Raw genomic sequence first — 18,940 nt, 5'->3', positions numbered from 1 at the left:
GTATGTACGGGAGGCAACCAATCGATGTGTCTCTCTCTCATGGATGTTCCTCACTCTCTCTCTACCTCTCTCTCCCTTCCTCTCTCTTTCTCTCTCCCCCTTCCCTCCTTTCCTCTTTTACCCCTTTCCCCCTTCCTCCCTCCCTTCCACTCTGTCTGAAAATCAATGGAAAAAATGTCCTCTGGTGAGGATTAAAAAACCAAGGTATACATGTAATATGTAACATTTATTGGGCACTCACCATGTGCCAGCCATTGCAGGTAGTTGGGATAACTCATGGAATCCTCTCAAATCTTTGTTGGGGAGACTAAATTTTTTAAAAACCCTTATTTTACATAAAGTTCAATTTTTTTTAAATTATGAATATTTGTTATTTCAGTATAATAGGAGCCTTTTCATTGGTGGCTTATTTTGTTAGCCTGCTTTTTAAAAATAAAAAAAAAAACAGCTTCACTTTTTAGAGTAATTTTAAGTTCATAGCAAAATTGAAGGGAAGTTATAGAGATTCCCCATATATCCCCACTAATGCATAGCCTCCCCCATTATTTTTTTAAATCTTTATTGTTTAAAGTATTACATATATCCCCATTTTTCCCCCCATTAACCTCTTCTAGCCTGCCCCCGTCTCCCCCATTATTAACATCCACCACCACAGTGGTACATTTATTACAATTGATGAGCCTGAGTTGACACATCGTTATCGCCCGGAGTTTATAGTTTACATTGCAACTCACTCTTGATGTTGTACATTCTATAAGTTTGGACAAATGTATATTGACATGTATCCACCATTATGGTATCATACAGGATATTTTCACTGCCCTAAAAATCCTGTGTGCTCCACGTATTCATCCTTCTTCCCCTCAACTCCTGGCAGCCACCAATCTTCTTACTGTCTCCAAAGTTTTATCTTTTCAAGAATATGTAAAGGTACACTTTGTAGTTTTTTTAGATTGGCTTCTTTCACTTAGTGATAAACATTTAAGGTTCCACCATGTCATTTCATGGCTTGAAAGCTCATTTCCTTTCTTTGTTGGAATGCACCACAGTTTATCCATTCACCTACTGAATGACATCTTGGTTGCTTCCAAGTTTTGACAATTACGAATAAAGCTGCTATCAACATCTCTGTGCAGGTTTTTGTGTTGACATAGTATTCAACTCATTTGGGTACATATCAAGGAGCTTGATTGCTGGGTCATAGCATGAGTATGTTTAGGCTTGTAAGAAATTGTCAAACTTTCTTCCAGAGGTCCTGTACCATTTGGCATTCCCACCAGCAGTGAATGAGAGTTCCAGTTGCTCCACCTCCTCGTCAGCATTTGGTGTTGTCAGTGTTCTGGACTTGGGGCATTCTAAAAGGTGGGTAGTAGTAGCTCATTAATGTTTTAATTTGCATTTTCCTGATGAGGTATGATGTGGAGCATCTTTTCATATGCTTATTTGTCATCTGTATATCTTTTTTGGTGAGATGTTGGTTAATGTCTTTGGCCCATTTTTAAATTGGATTGTTTTTTTCCTTGTTAAATTATAAGAGTTCTTTGGATATTTTGGATAATAGTCCTTTATCAGATGTGTCTTTTGCAAATATTTTCTTCCAGCCTGTGGTTTATTTTCTCATTCTCTTGACATTGTCTTTCACAGAGTAGTTCTTAATTTTAATGAAGTCTACTTATCAATTCTTTCTTTCATGGAGTCATAGCTCTGCCCAAGGTCATCTAGGTTTTCTCCCATGTTGTCATCTAGTTTTTTAGTTTTCCACTTTACATTTAGGACTATGAAACATTTTGAGTTAACTTTTGTGAAAGATGTAAGGTCTATGTCCAGATTCATTTTTTTTGTACATAGATGTCCACTTGTTCCAACACCATTTGTTGAAAAGATTAATTTGCTTCATTAGCATTGCCTTTGCTTCTCAGTCAAAGAAGAATTGACTATATTTATGTGTATCTGCTTCTGGGATTTTTATTCTGTTCCAGTGTTCTATTTGCTCATTCTTTCATTAATACTTGATTACTGTAGCTTTATAGTAAGTCTTGAAGTCAGGTAGTGTCAGTCCTCTGACTGTCCTCCTTTAATATTGTGTTGACTATTCTGGGTCTTTTTCCTCTTAAAATAACTTGCTGTGAGTTTCACTGGGATTGTCTTGAATCTGTAGATCAAGTTGGGAAGAACTCATATTTTGAAAATGTCGAATCTTACTATTTTTGAACATGGAATGTCTTTCCATTTTTTAGTTTTTGTTTGATATCTTTCATCATAGTTTTATAGTTTGCCGGGAGCCGGTCCATCCTTGCTGTTTCAAGGGACCTGGCATATATGGCATACTGTTCTTAATATGTTTGCTCACCTTCTTGGCACTATGTGTTTTAACCAAGGTCACCTCTCTGAGAAAGGTTGTTTCCCCAGGTAGGGATTTTCCCCTAAAGTTAGGGAGGGAATAAAACCCCTTAACTAAGTGCCAGGCGGGTAGTTAATCACTTTAACTACGAACAATCATGCTTAAGCTACATAATCTTTACTCCCTGGAATGGAGATAAGAAATGCCCTAACCTTTGGAATAGAGATTGATAGGATTGGAATCAACTGGTATAAATACAGATGTAACAAGACAACAGCTCTACAGAACCTAGACACAGAACCTAGACTCAGAACCTAGACACAGAACCTAGACACAGAACCTACACAGAACCTAGAGACAGAAGAACTTCACTGGAGAGAACATGGCAAAAGATCCTGGACAGAAACTGGCCTCAGAACCTAGAGACAGAACCTAGAGACAGAACCTAGAGACAGAACCTAGCGAGAGAACATGGCAAAAGATCCTGGACAGAACCGGACTACAGAAATTGGCAAGAGAACCTGACTAGAACCTGGTGACTGAACCTGGCTGGAGAACCTGGACAGAACCTGGCTGGAGAATCTAGCGAGGGAACATGGCTACAGAACCTGGCTGGAGAACCTGGAGAACCTGGCTGGAGAACCTAGCAAGAGAACATGGACACAGAACCTGGCTGGAGATCCTAACCAGAACTTCGCTGGAGATCCTGACCAGAACTTGGCTAGAGATCCTGGCTAGGCTGCTGATCAACTGAACGCTGTCTCCGTGTCATTCCTTCTTCCCCGACTCCATCCATACCTTTGGGGACCCCTGGACCTGCTGGGGTTGGACCCCAGCAATAGTTTGTTCATATAACTCTTTAAAATTTTTTTAATTGATTCCACAGAGAGAATCATTGATTGGCAGTCTTCTGCATGCCCCACAATGGGATCAAGCCCACAACCCAGGCATATGTCCCTACTGGAAATCTAACTATAACTTCCTGGTTCATAGGTCAACCACTGAGCCACACCAGCTAGGTGCTCATATAACTCTTATACATATTTTGTTAGATTTATACCTAAATATTTCATTTTGGAGGGTGTTAAGGTACATGGTTTTGTGTTTTTAATTTCAAATTCCACTTATTCATTGTTGGTATATAGGAACATTATTGACTTTTGATTATTAACCTGTATTTTACAATCTTGCCGTAAGTGCTTATTTTATCTTTATTTATAGATTTTGGGGGGTGAGGAGACACAGAGAAACATCTATTTGTTATTTCACTTATGCATTCATTGGTTGCTTCTGGTATGTGCCCTACTGGGGATTGAACCCGCAACCTTGGCATAGTGGGACAACTCTAACCAACTGAGTTACTCAGCCAGAGCCTATAAATGCTTATTAGTTGCAGGAGTTTATTGTTTTCAAGTCTTTAGGATTTCCTACATAAGTGATCATGTCATCTGTGAACACAGACAGCTATATTTCTTCTCTCCCAATCTGTATACCTTATTTTTCCTTTTTGTTTTGTTTTGTTTATTGAGTTAACTAGGACTTCCAATACGATGTTGCATCAATTTTCAACCATGTGCTACAAGAATTTTTTTTAAAGAGGGCACTGCCCTCTTTTCTCTTAGATTGTCAAATTTAAAAAATGATAACAGCCAATGCAACAATAGCTGTGTGGTGTAAATGAATAAAAATTATACCTTTTTTTTTGTCAATTCGGCAAAAAAAATATTTTTTTTTGGTGAGCCATAGAATTTTAGTAATTTATGTGTGCCATAAGATGAAAAAGGTTGAATATCACTATGATGTTGGAATGCAGTAATGAGAGAGGACATCCTTGCTTGTTCCTGTTCTTACAGGGAAAGTTTCAAACTTCTCACCATTGCCTTTTTACTTATTAGTTCCCTAAGCCAAACATTTGGAGACCAGGGGCCTTGTATCCACTTCCCTCAGCCCAGTCGTGACCATGCAATCGGTTTTTAAAATATGTATGAATGAATGAGTGAATGAATGACTCATTTGGTACCATAAACAGCTAAATAGACTTACTTACAGTATCTTCTGAGCAGATGTCAAATCAGGGTTAGAGAGGCAGCAGAGGCTGGTGATTAAAAGAAGACTCTGGAGCCACAGATTGGGGCTACTCTGCTACTTACTTAATAGGTAACCTTAGGTAAGGGATAGCACCTCTCAAAACCTCAGTTTTCTCATATATGAAGTGGGGATAATAATAGGAGCTATTCTACGGGGTGGTTGTGAGGGTTAAATGAGTTGGAGTTAAAAAAAAAAAAAAGAATCCCCTTAAAGGAGAAAAAATAAATAATAAGGAAAGAGACAAGAAAGAAAAAGAGAGGGGGGGCAGAAAGGGAGGGAGGGAGGGAAGGAAAGGAAGGAAGGAAAGGAGGGGAAGGGGGAAGGGGGAAGGAAGGAGGAAGGGGGAAGGGGGAAGGGGGAAGGGGGAAGGGGGAAGTGTTGGGCACACGGGTAATAAGTATAGGAGTCAATTGTTGCTCTAAGGCAGTGGTTCCTAATGCCGTGACCCTTTAATACAGTTCCTCATGTTTTGGTGACCCCCAACCATAAAATTGTTTTCGTTGCTACTTCATAACTGTAATTTTGCTAGTGTTATGAATCGTAATGTAAATATCTGATATGCAGGATGTATTTTCATTGTTACAAATTGAACATAATTAAAGCATAGTGATTAATCACAAAAATAATATGTAATTATATATGTGTTTTCCAATGGTCTTAGGTGACCCCTGCGAAAAGGTCATTCGACCCCCAAAGGGGTCACGACCCACAGGTTGAGAACCACTGCTTTAAGGTGTGATGTGGTAGTTTTGACTTGAAGAGTAATTGAACCTTTGCTTCAAGTATGAAGAGAGAGAGGTTCAATTCCAGGGAGATGAAGTTCAACCCCTGAGCCTGAGAACCAGTGATTTCAGTCAAAAATGGTTGCTCAGCACTGATGTGGAGTTGTAGTTGTAAAATCAACCCTGATCAGCAAACTTGCATAGTACAGATCTGATTAGAATGAGAACTTTTGGATTTGTGAGGAACTGTGTGTTCTTTGTGGAAGAAGTTGGAAGAAAGACACAGCTGGGTGAATCTCCTGAGAACAATGAGTCACTTTCCCAGATATGTCCTGCTGTTGCAGTCTCATGGAGCACTGCCACGAGTCCTGTGCTGGGTGGGGCAGCGCAGTGGTTAAGGGTCCTACACTGTAATGGATCCTTACTAAAGTGCTATAGTTTGACCTTGGGCAAGTGACATATGCTTTCCCAGCCTTGATGTCCATCTCTGCAAAATGAAGAAAAGATCAAGTTACTGCATCAGGCTTGTTTATGAGCTTTGAACTAGTAAAACATCTTACATGGCTCTTGGCACTTAATAAATGTGCATTAAATCAGCAGTTGCCAACCTTTTGGACCTCATGGACCACCAGTTGGTGAACGCTGCTCCAAAGGTTTCCTTAAACCAGCGGTCACCAACCTTTCAGACCTCACTGACCAACCAGTGGTCTGTGGACTACCGGTTGGCGACCGCTACATTAAATATTAGCTGTGCTACTATGTTGTAATTACTATTGTGTTAGGTTCTGCTTTGGAAAATTGCTGGTCTGGTACTCCATGAATATCTCTGATGCAGACAACTCTATAGCAAAGTACAGCATATCATCCTGGTGAATTCTCAAGAAGATAATCGTCATTTCATTAACCCGATTAGAAATAATGTTTCATGTATTCATTCAGCAAATATTTATAGAGCTTCTACTCTGTGCCAAGCACTGTTTTAAGCTTCAAGGACAGAAGACAAGACAGACCCTGTTCCTGCCTTCCTTGAGTTCAAAGCCTGGTAGGGGGAGACAGACTAGAAATAAATAGTATGTATCAAAGGTGATTGGTAGAGTCACAAAGAAACTTGGTAATGCTATGAAGAAGGTCAGGACACATCGATATATGTGTGGTGGGAGGAACACCTTAGCGGGATCAGTAAGGGCTCGTCTGAGGAGGTGACATTGACCTGCGACTTGAAGGATTTAAAGGAGCCAGCCATGCAAATAGTTGTAAAAAACAAGTGCCTGGCAGTGAGAACAGAAAAGTCCTTGGGGGTAGGAACGAGTTTGGCAAGTTGGACGAACAGAGAGTAGCCTAGCATGGCTCAACTTGGATGAATAAAGGTGAGTATATGGTGGAAGGGATTTGTAGGCTCTGAGTTTGCTTCCTGAAAGCTCTACTTTGTTCCGTCCCTGGGAGTGTTTGGAGAGAAAGGAAGGACTGTGGGGAACTGACTTTGGCATCTAGAAAAAGGTGTAGGGCAGTGGTCGGCAAACTGCAGCTCGCGAGCCACATGCGGCTCTTTGGCCCCTTGAGTGTGGCTCTTCCACAAAATACCACATGCGGGCATGCATGTACAGTGCGATTGAAACTTCGTGGCCCATGCGCAGAAGTCGTTATGCCTAAGGTGAGGACGGTGTTAAAGCACCAGGGCTTGGAGTAGAGCAGCAGGTAGGAGCCTAGACTCTGGGTTTTAGATCTGGTTTCACTACCTACCACCTGTGTAACCTTGGACAGATAACTTACCTGTGACTCCTTGCCTTGGCTTTCTCATCTGTAGATAATAATTTCTATGCTTAGAACAGTGCATACAGGAAGTGCTAGCTATTATTATCATCACCTTCCAATTTTAAGTCACAGTAATTTTGAGTACCTCTTTCCTCTAGTTTCTTGTCAACAGTTAAGATGCTTGGGTTGAATCCTGTTTCTCCACATCAGCCCATTCTTGCGCAGGAACTTTTTTGTGGTCTGTCAAACAGCCAGGTTTCAGATGCCGAAAAGCAGCCCTGCTTCTGGGGGGACAAATTATTCAGTCCCAAGAAGCTGAAAGCTGTCAGGCTATGTGTTACCAGAGATTGGGGACTGTGTGGAGCCTATGTCATGGTAACTGTTCTGCCTGGCAGAGAAAAAAACACTTCCTCCAGGGCATTCTCTGTGCTCTCAACCCTTGGCTGTGTATGAGAACCAGAGGGGACTGTTAAAATCTACCCAGGCTCCCCCTCTTCCCAAAGGATAAAGATTTTTCATAACTTCTGAATGGGCCACCAGGATTTCCAGATACTGAATATGCCTGAGAACTACCTGGAGGTCTTATTAAAATGCAGATTCTGATTCACTGGGAGAGAGTGAGAGGCGAGGGTCTGCCTTTCTGAGGACACCCCAGGAAGGGTAGGATACTGTGATACCTAGGTCACTGGATACCCTGATCCCTGGACCACAACTTTGAGGATCAAGGGCCTAGAAGTTGGCTTCTCAGACTGTAGAATCTCAGACCCCACACTCAACCTATCTGCATTTTTACCAAATCCCTTGGTTATTCACTGCCCTTTACAGCTTGAGAACCTAGACCCAGGGTTTGTTTTTTTTTTAACTTCAACACTATTGAACTTTGCAGCTAGATCATTCTTTGTTTGGGGGCTATCCTGTGCATTGTGGGATGTTTAGCAGCATTCCTGGCCACTACCCAAGAGATGTCAATAGCTGCCCCCAGCCATGACAGGTCAAAATGTGTGCAAGTGTTCCCCGATGCAGAGGTTGCAAAATTACTCCCAGTTGAGAGCCAGCAGCCTAAAGTCCTTAAGCTTAGCCATGATTGGGAATCCCTGAGCCAGCTGGGCCCACCTGTCCAAGGTCCACAGCTACTTCTTGTTGGGATGGTACATCCAGGCTGGGCCTTGGCCTCCTATCCTCCAGTGGGGATGCTGGGACCTTACTGAGGCAACTAGAAGAGAGGATTGGGGGTTCACAGATGTGTTTGTTGATGTTGCATACACACACACACACACACACACACACACACACACAGTAGGTTCTAGGGTTAACGTTGGATGGAGATCCGTTCCTATGGCGCGACATAACGTGATTTTCGCCGTAACTTGGAACCCATCTACATAAGCACCTATGTCACTCACATGGAGCACATACACAGCAGTAATGAAGTGAAACAGTAAAAAAATTTAAAAGAAATATAACAATTTCTGACCTTTACTTGTAGTAAATAAATAATAAAAAACATAAAGCACATATGTACATACATTGAAATGACGGAACTTTTTTTTAAATAAATAAATGGGAGATGGTGACGTAACCACGTAACCACGAAACTACGTACGTCAAGTCCTATATAACCCGAGGACTGTCTGTATAAGGCTAATATGCTAGGTGTCCCTCTGCCCGTCTGACCAGTCGCTATGATGCGCACTGACCACCAGGGGGCAGATTCTCAGTGCCGATGCTGCCGAGACCCTTTGGCCAGCCTGGAAATGGTTGCTGTGGGTGCCAAGTAATGACATCACGTAGCAATGCCTGGCTTCCTCTCCTTAGCACCTAGCCTCCTTGCAGTTTCTTCAGCCTAGGAACATGACTTGCTTTATAGCCAGGTGGAAACATTTGCACTTTAACCAAATGTCTGTGAAGAGTTTTCCCATGCCTCATCTCATTTGATCCTCACAGAAGTCCTGGAGTAGGTAGATAGGAGACTTGGTGGAATCCTATTTTCTTTTCATTAGCTGGAAAATGGAGATTTAGAAAGCTTAGAAACTTGACCCGACTGAAAAAGAAGTAAGAAATGGTGGAACTTAAAAATGACTTCAGGTTTTCTCACTGCGCAGAATATAGTCAAACACTGCTGCAGTTAAATATTTCACCCTTTGTTCTCCCTGCATGATCTATAATAATGTGCTTCGTGTTGATATTTACTGCTGTGTTGCTGACAGTTACCTGAAAGAGAAGTTGGGATGCTTCACTGGGTTGGAAAAAGTTTAGCTACATCAGAAAGCAGGTCTAATTAAGTTTATTCTATATCTGTAAACAGCTAAGTTGACTTGCACATGCACGATACATATAAAGCTCTCGCTGGCAGCAATTGCACACATGCGTTTCGATCTGTCATTGTCAATTGTGAATTTGGTTGACACTTCTGTTATAGAGAAAAGGCGGATAGTGATATTAAAATATTCTAATTAATTTCCTTTCAATGTGCATGAATTTGTGCACTGGGCCACTGGTGTTAACGTAAGAAGCATTCAAACCTGTGAAGAAGTTTTGTGAGTTTATTTGAGCCAAACTGCTGTGGACAATTGCTGGGAATCAGAATCTGAATGGATTGAGATAATCCTCCAGGACAGTGGCAGTTTCACACCTTGTTTTATACATTATAATAAAAAGTGGAAACATAAGTGGGTTACATGAAATCCATTGGTGATAGATTAGATAGGTAGGAGAAAGCAAAGGGGTGGGGTGGGGAGAAACCTCTGGGATTGGATAAAAAGTAAAATGATACACATCTTTTACTTAGATGGGTGCAGGATATTTAACAGTCAACAATTAACTCAGTAACAGTGAAGGGATTTGTGGTCAGAGCAGAGCTTTGAGGGGGTCTGGAAAAAGGAAAATTACTTTGACATTCTAATGATATATTATCATAGATGTAAAAAGGCAATAGATAGGCTCAGTCAAGGTAAAAGATTGACCTTTGTCAGAGAAGAAACTGGCCTAGGACATGACTACCCACCATAAACTGCTTTTAGTTAAATTTTTAATTTCAGACCATGCTTTGTGGTTACTTTAGGTCTCTTGAGTTTGCAAGGCCACCTTGAGCTTGTCAGGTTAGCATGTGGCCCCTTTTCCTCCACACTTAGAAAGGCAGCTTGGCCTTACCGGTTTGGCTCAGTGGATAGAGCATCAGCCTGTGAACTGAAGGGTCCCAGGTTCGATTCTGGTCAAGGGCACATGCCTGGGCTGCAGGCTTGATCCCCAGTACGGGGTGTGCAGGAGGCAGCCAATCAATGATTCTCATCATTGATGTTTCTATCTCTCTTCCTCTCCCTTCCTCTCTGAAATCAATAAAAATATATTTTTTTAAAAAAAGAAAGGCAGCTTGAGCCCTAGACAGTTTGTTCTGACAGTAGTTAGAGCACCAGATCTCAGACTGAAGGATCTCGGGTTCCATTCCAGTCAAGGCATGTACTGTGGTTGCAGGCTTGATCTGGGTGGGTGCAGGAGGCACCAATTGATGTGTCTCTCTCACATTGATGTTTCTTCTCTTTGTCTCACCTCTTGCTTCCGCTCACTAAAGATTAATGGAAAAAATGTTTTTGGGTGAGAATTAACAATAATAATCTTATATAATAAAGAGGTAATATGCAGATTGACCATCATGCCCTCATACACAAGATGGCTGCCCACATGAGGTCACAAAATGGCCACGCCCATGTCATCACAAGATGGCTGCCTGCATGAGGTCACAAAATGGCCACCCCCATGTTGTCACATGATGGCCGCCACAAGATGGCTGGCAGGGGAGGGCAGTTGGGGGCGATCAGACCAGCAGGGGAGGGCAGTTGGGGGCAATCAGGCTGGCAGGGGAGCAGTTAGGCGTCAATCAGGCCAGTAGGGGAGGGGGCAATCAGGCAGGCAGGCAAGTGGTTAGGGGCAATCAGGCAGGCAAGTGGTTAGGGGCAATCAGGCAGGCAGGCAAGTGGTTAGGGGCAATCAGGCAGGCAGGCAAGTGGTTAGGGGCAATCAGGCAGGCAAGTGGTTAGGGGCAATCAGGCAGGCAGGCAAGTGGTTAGGGGCAATCAGGCAGGCAGGCAAGTGGTTAGGGGCAATCAGGCAGGCAGGCGAGTGGTTAGGAGCCAGCAGTCCTGGATTGTGAGAGGGATGACCAACTGCCGGTTTAGGCCTGACAGGGATCGGGCCTAAACAGGCAGTTGGACATCCCCCAAGGGGTTCCAGATTGGAGAGGACCAGGCCAGGCTGAGGGACCCCCAACCCCCACCCCCGCACAAATTTCACTAGAAGTTATAATAACAAAGAAAGTCAGCTTGAGTGGGCCACCCAGTTAGCCTTTTGTTTGGCTTGGAGTTGTCTGTTTACATTAGTAAAGCTCACATGTTTCCTTACAATTCTGTGGGGCACAGCCAGGAAGATAGCATCTCTGATGAATGCTCTACAAAATTTCAGAGTGGGGTCGTATCTGTTTTTTCCCCCCTTCCTGTCCTGTCTTCTGGTTGCTGTCCTGCCTTGGAGTGTTTCTGAGACATTTTATACCATATATTAATCTCTTACCAAGTGGACTAGATCACTAGATGTCTGGGGACAGGGATGGAACCATCTTTTATTGGTCTCTTAGGCCTGGCAGGTGGTAGGCACTTATATTATTCTAGAGGCCCAGTGCACAAATTCGTGCATTGGGGGTGGGGTGCGGGAGGTTGACCGGCTGGGTGAGGGACCTGGGGAAGTTGGCTGGCTAGGGGGCAGGGGACCAGGGGAGGTATGCCAGCTGTGGGAGGTTGGCTGTGGGAGTGCACTGACCACCAGGGGGAAACTCTTTTTTAAAAAAAATATATTTTATTGATTTTTTACAGAGAGGAAGGGAGAGGGATAGAGAGAGTCAGAAACATGGATGAGAGAGAAACATCGATCAGCTGCCTCCTGCACACTCCCCACTGGGTATGTGCCTGCAACCAGGATACATGCCCTTGACTGGAATAGAACCTGAGACCCTTGAGTCCACAGGCCGACACTCTATCCACTGAGCCAAACCGGCTAGGGCCAGGAGGTCCAGCAGGAACCAAGAACCCTGTCCCCAACTCTAAGCTAATGTGCCCTTGCCACCAGTGGGCCCATGGGGTCCTTTTAGAGAGTCTGCTTTTATTTGATGTGTAGCTGGTAGGTGATCACAGGGCCTTAGAGGCCCAGTGGACATCTCTGCTTATCTAAGGGGTGTGAGTTTAATTAGGCCACACATAACACTCTTAGTATCAGGTTGTACTCTAATTTAAAAAATATATATATTTTTATTGATTGCAGAGAGGAAGGGAGAGGGAGAGAGATAGAAGAAACATCAATGATGCAAGAGAATCATTGATCGGCTGCCTCCTGCATGCTCCCTACCAGGGTTCAAGCCCACAACCCAGGCATGTGTCCTTCCTGACCAAGAATCGAACCTCCACTTCCTGGTTCATAGGTCAGTGCTCAACACTGGCCGGGCTCTAAATGTTTTTTAAATCCACACAGCAACCCTGTGATGTTGGTACTATCACTATCCCCCTTTTCCATATGAGGAAACTGAGGCACAGAGGGAGTGTAACTTGTCTGAGGTCACACAGCTAGTGGCAAAGCTGGGATTTGAACCCAGGTCATGTGGCTTAGAATCCTTGCTCTTAAGCACTCTGTGGACACATTGGGTGATTGGGCGGGACCAAGATTGTACACTAGTTGATCTGTCTGACAACATGAGGAAGGCCCTGCCTGTGTCAAAAGAACAGAGTCCCAATTCCAGGTCTTCAGGGAAGAATTACACAGGATAATGTTATGAATGGGTTGGTTTTAGGAAACTCCAGTTTGATCAGCCCGCTCCCCTTTGGGCATGAGAGATAGTGACATGAGGCTCCATTTGATTATGTCAGAGACTTTTTTTCTCCTTTCAGAGGAGAGTTGGCCTCTCAGGACCAACTAACATGAGCTAAAAGGAGGCAGTAAGGAAGCCAGGGAGTGGTGGTACACCAGGGCTCAGGGAATAAAGGAAGGTTTGATTCATGCTCCCATACTTGCTGGCTCTGTAGTTAGTTGTGCAGGATAAGAATGAGCATGGGGATCAGCAGGCCTGGATCCAAGGTACTCCCAGTAGTGTGACTTTGAAACCAGATAACTAATGGGGTCCGGGCTGCCTATCACTACTTGAGCCAATTTAACAGAGACAGGGTTGAATTATATATGAGCATTTATTCCACTAATGCCGGCAGTATGGGAGAGCAGCAGATTACCCATGAAAATATGCTCTGCATCCCCCCATAAGCCCAGCTTATATGGGGTACAAGGACACATTTTATATGGGGAAGTGGGCAAAAGGGATAAGAATGGGTATGATTACAGGCAATGTGGGCTGGCAGTTTGCAAAAGGCAGGGGCATCCGGGACTCTGTTGTTTCCTTTCTTTAATAAGGTTGTTAATCTTTCCATGATAATAGGCAGCTCCTGGGTGGGGAGAATGGACAGCATTTCCAGGTGAGCTCCCAGGTCCTGGGTACAACTCCCAGCCAGGTTAGAATGTGCTTTCTTTAATCAAAACAAAACAATCATGGTTAACAGAATGTGATTAATATTTCTTATAACTAATAACTAGATCTCAGTATGCTATTTCTGCCCCTAACAATATGCAGGTGATGAAATGTACCAAGTATTTGCTGCTGGCACTATCTCTTTCTGCAGTGGGATGTAAAAGCTATGGTAGGGCTTTGAGCAGCTAATTGATAATGGTGAAACAATAATTTTTAGGAGTAAAAGAAACAGATTTAGGAAATTTTAGAAATTTTAGAAATCAAGGGGATCATGGAAGAAGCACAGGGCTACAGAGCAGTAGAAGGTATCTATACTAATAATCTATACTAATAAAAGGGTAATATGCTAATTAGACTGGGTCAACCGGCCATCTTCCAGATGTCCGACTTTCTTCCGGACAAAGCCATGGTGGTGGGGGCCGAGGCAGAGGCAGTTAGGGGCAATCAGGCTGGCAGTGGGGGCGAGATTAGGCCGGCAGGGGTTTGAGACAATTAGGCTGGGCAGGGGAGGGCAGTTGGAGGGGAGGGCTGTTGGGGGCGAGATCAGGCTGGCAGGGGGTTAGGGGCAATCAGGCAGGCAGAGAGATTAGGGGCAATCAGGCAGGCAGGCAGAGGCAGTTAGGGGCAATCAGGCAGGCAGGCAGGTGAGCAGTTAGGAGCCAGCAGTTCCAGATTGTGAGAAGGGATGTCCGACTGCTGGTTTAGGCCCAATCCCACAGGAATCGGGCCTAAACCAGCAGGTGGACATCTCCCAAGGGGTCCCTGATTGGAAAGGGTGCAGGCTGGGCTGAGGGGACCCCCTCCCCAGGTGCATGAAAGTGCCACTAGTATTTTCATAGAATAGGAAAGCTGAAACAGCAGGTCTATATTTAAAAAATAAAGGGAAGGAAGTCCCTCATTCAGAGGGAGAAGAAGAAATCCCAAAGCTGATAGGAAAACAATAAGGAAGCAGGGGATGAAAACCTCCCAAGTCCCTTGTGTGGTTCGACTTTTGAGCCCAGGAGTTACTATAGTAACCAGTCCAAGGGAATAGTGACCAATCAGAGGGGATATCAAGGCACCAAGATCTGCAGCCTTTATAAGCCGTAGGGAGAAGGAACTCAGTGGGACTCTTCCCCCTCCCCATGTGGGAGTCTGTGCTGTGAGATTTTTTTCTCCTCCCCATGTGGGAGTCCATTCTGTGGGACTCTTCCCCCTCCCCACTTAGGAGTCTTTGCTGTGGGATTCTTTTTGTTCCCCACGTGGAATCTGTACTTGTTCTTCAATAAATTTCCACCTTTGCTATACCACCTTCCATCTGTGGATTCATTCTTCAACTACACGGGACAAGAGCCCGGGAACAATCCTGCCCAGGGGAATGTCGCATGTTCCAGTCCAAAAATCCCATTCCAATGGTAATAATCTTTAACCAAATTGAGTGAGTGCCAATAATGTGCTAAGCACTTTACATGCATAATTGCATTGAGCTCTCACTCCATGAGGCAGTCTGTCAGTTGGAACACATCTGGCTGCAAGTAACAAGATGCCTGGTGAATCTTGGCTGAGTAGTGGAGACAATTCATTCTCTCACTGCAAAGTGGGGTGGCAAGCTCTGGGTTGATGCAAAGGCTCAGTGATGACCTTGAGAACTGGGTACTCTCTATTTCCTAACCTTTAGTGTGTAGGCATTTCATTCTGGTGTTGGTTGTTGCATGGTCATGGGGATGGCTGCCCCCACCTTTACACATGATCACATCCTTATCACAGCATCCCAAGCAGGTGGGAGCAGGAAAAAAGGCTTTCTCTTCCTGTGACTTTTCTTTCGGAAGGGAATATGTTCCCATAAACAGCTCTACCCCCAGCAGACTCCTTTTTATCTCTCATTGGCCACAAAGGAAATAGGCTTCTATGATCCATCTTCAGCATAGTCAACTTTTAATGGAACTATTACTGAATTTCCCCAGGGCAAACAGAATGTAGGGGAGAGGATAAGAACAAAAAACTGTGTACATGAGCCAGCATCGAGGTGGATACGCACCCCCTCCTCACCCCCCACACACACCCAAAATGAAACACCTCATAAGCCTCAACTAGACCGGGGGAGGTGAAGACAACTACAAAAGATCTCAGACAGTGAGACCTAGAGGACATATGGGGAAAACTGTTAACCCCATAGTACTCAGCCAATGAAGAACCAGAGGAGGGACTCTTGCACCCAGGGATAAATAGCCTGTGATTGCTACTTCATGTTGCCTGTTCACCGGACACCCACTCTTGCAAGACTGTATTAAAAGTCTCATTTTTGCCATACTTCTGTCTCCAAGTCTGTTACTTGAGTTTGGACAGGTGAGCATTTCTCACACTGTCCCTAGCTGCAAGGGAGGCTGGGAATGTGGAATGTCTGTGCAGTGGGAGGCAGCAAGAGAGACAGGAGTTGGGAATGGCCATATAGTTCACAACCAAGTGTCTGCTGCAGGTGGATATTATTTTCTCATCTCCAAAGATGAGAAAAATCAAGGATCAGAGAGATGAGGAAATGCCTTGCCAGGATCTCATAGTTTGTGGTGGTTTGTGGTTTGAACCCCCATCTTTCCTCCTCCAGAGCCTCTGGTCTTAACCCCTGTACAGTAGTGCCTTCCCAGGAGGGGACACCTAAAAAGCCATAATGCAGGGTACTGAGTGTTGAGCACCAAAAGCTGTGGGAACACAGAGGAAAGGGAAACTCTGCTCAGGCAGTCAGGGAGAGTGAACTATAAAGAAGATAGGAGTATGTAGAGCACATGCACTGGCCTTTGAAAGGTGAACAGGAGTTCTGCTATGTATCTCATATGAAGATTCCACATAATAATCATTCACTAGATTCAATATAATAAGCATTAGCATAATAATAATAAGTATGCATAGAGAGTGCTGTGTGGAACCTGAAGCAAGTGGCCTCTCAAGTGAGGAAGGCCCAGAACACCACCTTTCTCAGACCTGAGATTGCTTCAGTTCAAATATTGGCTCTGGCACTTAAGAGCTGTGTAACCTTGGACAAATGACTCTACTTCTCTGTGCCTTGATTTCCATATCTGTACCAGGGAGAAAAATGCTTAGGATACTTTCAGGCATGTGATAGACATCCATAAGTATTTTTTTGATGATCGCATGATGGAAAACTTGAGTCAGAAGATAGGCAGAGGTTGTTAATTCTTTTTGGATTTGTACTGCCAGGAAGTCCTCCAGAAAAGCATTACTTCATCAGCTGAGATGACCCATGTCCCTACTCCTTTGTCAATACTGGGTCCTATCTTTTCGGAAAATATTCATTGTTATTTTGTTGTTATTGTTGTTACTCCTTACCTGAGGATGTATTTTCCCCCATTGATTTTTAGAGGGAGTAGAAAGGAGGGGGAGAGACAGAGAGAAAGAAACATTGATTGATTGCCTCCGCATGCACACGAGCCCCAACCAGGGCAACCGAGGCACATGCCCTGGATCAGAATCAAAACCAGGACCCTTCAGTCTGTGTGCTGACACTCTAACCGCTGAGCCTCATTGTTATTTTGATCAGTAATGAAACCAGCCTAATATTATGGGCACATCAGACAGTGTCCATATTTTTCAGAGGTGCAATCTGAAACATGAAATGGTGAAATGACATCATATTTGGGATTTACTTTAATATAATTAATTCAATGAGGAGGAAAAATGGGGGAAAGAAACAAATTAAGAATAGATGAAGCTTATGCGGCAGAATCTTGATGATTACCAAATCTAGTTTAAGTACATGGGAGTTTACTGTACTTTCTCTCTACTTTTTTAGAATGTTAACAACAGCAACAACAAACAGCCCCATTCACCACCCCAACACACACACACACACACACACACACACACACACACACAGCCTAATAATTTAATAGCAGCGAAACATTGCTGAGCCCCTGCTATACACAGGAGGAGTTGGGCAGCCTTGCAGCTCTTGGTTTTTCCAGTCCTCCTCTCCATGGGTAGCTGGAAGGATAGTAGCTCTCAGACCCAAAGCAGCAATGTTTCATCTCCTTCCCTGAATTGAGCACTGAGCGACATTTTCCTGAAATGGAGGTTTTTCCCTTCCCACCTGTAGGGGAGACAAACTCCCTAGTGATCAATTCTTGGGAACTCCTCCCCCCACCCTCCCCTTAGTGGCTAATCTGGTTTTGCCGTGAGGAGGGAGTCATGTGCGATGATGGCAAAAACATACCTGGCTGATCCCCCACAGTGACCGAATACTGACTCCAACCTCACAAATGATGTAAACACAAGAGAAGTCCCTGTCAAACCCTTTCTGCAGATTCATGTAAATAGGTAGTGGGCTGTGAGTTTTCCAGTTCTCCATCCTCCTATATGGTGAAGTTAGGGAGGAGCCTTCACATCCCATCTGGAGCTGGGTGAGGTCTCAGTTATGGAAGGGTGATCTACCCGGGAACTGACCCCTAGCCCCTTCAGAAAAGTCATTCATTAAGAATGTTTCTTGGGAAGTCCAGCAGGGGACCCACATGTGTATGTGGTCAGCTATAGCTTCCAGTTGTCTCACTTCTGAATTCCAGCAATTTCTCATTTCCTTTAGGAAATAAAAATGAGTCTGGAGAGAAGTATGAATAATCATGACAAACTTGGCAATAGGGACATTGGGAACTTTGCCCTGAAGCTCAAATTTGGTGTCACTGTTGCTAGGGTCTCAAACTGTGTGGACCAGGGAAAACATGACACTTGGGACCAGATGGCCTGGGTTCAAATCCCAGTGCCACCACTTAGTGGCCATGTGACCTTATGAAAGTCACATAATATCTCTGCCTCAGTTTCCTTATCTGTAAAATGATGAAAGTATTGAAAGTATAAAATTAAGTATTGTTTGTAAAATGTTTAAAACAGCCTCTTCTATAGTAGTTGCTCAAGTAATACTGGCCATGCAATTATTATATCCCACTGTGATGCTCAGGCACAGATAGGGTTGAAAACCACTGGTTTATAATAGTGGTTCTGTGAGGACAAAAATTGGAAGAGAGGAAGAGAGTCCTTCTTCTTCTTCGAGTCTGTAGTTTGGGGAAATAGGCTTAATTTTGCTATTTAAAAGATTTTCACTTGTTGTTTAAAATCCCCTAGAAAAGCACAAGTGAAAGATTTTAAAGAACAGGAGATTTTCTCTCTTCTCTATTCATATACTGCTCATAATAGAAAAAAAAAAGACTGGAGGAAATGAACCAACCTCTTTTTTTGCTGTTGTTAATCCTTACCAGAGGATATCTTTCCATTGATTTTTTTTTTTTTTTTTTTTTTTTAGAGAGAGAGAAAATAGGACATGGGGAAGAGAGAGAAACATCAATATGAGACACATTGATCAATTGGTTGCCTCCCACACTGCGGCCCTGGATCAAACCTGCAACTCAGGATGTGCCCTTGACTAGAAATTGAATCTGAGACTCTTCGGTGCGCAGGCTGACTGTAACCATTGAGCACACTGGCCTTTTTTATAGTGGTTAT

At 43.7% G+C, this 18,940-nt stretch overlaps 1 protein-coding gene across 18 annotated transcripts in view; it reads left to right on the top strand.

Moving 5' to 3' along the window:
* Positions 1-18,940, top strand: part of SIPA1L3 (signal induced proliferation associated 1 like 3) — a 309,889-nt gene that overhangs the window by 49,517 nt on the left and 241,432 nt on the right. For 15 of the 18 annotated variants that reach the window (XR_004973699.1, XM_036346836.1, XM_036346841.1 and 12 more), the window contains exon 2: positions 1,251-1,362. The exons of the other annotated variants lie outside the window; for them this stretch is intronic. The gene's annotated coding sequence lies outside the window, so the exon portion shown is untranslated. The remainder of the gene's footprint in view (positions 1-1,250; positions 1,363-18,940) is intronic. 18 annotated transcript variants of the gene reach the window in all.

Source organism: Myotis myotis, unplaced genomic scaffold (genome assembly GCF_014108235.1).
Source record: "Myotis myotis isolate mMyoMyo1 unplaced genomic scaffold, mMyoMyo1.p scaffold_m19_p_19, whole genome shotgun sequence".
NCBI classification, from domain to species: Eukaryota; Metazoa; Chordata; class Mammalia; order Chiroptera; family Vespertilionidae; genus Myotis; species Myotis myotis.
Note: the sequence above shows the minus strand (reverse complement) of the source record. Positions and strands in the feature narration are given on the sequence as shown.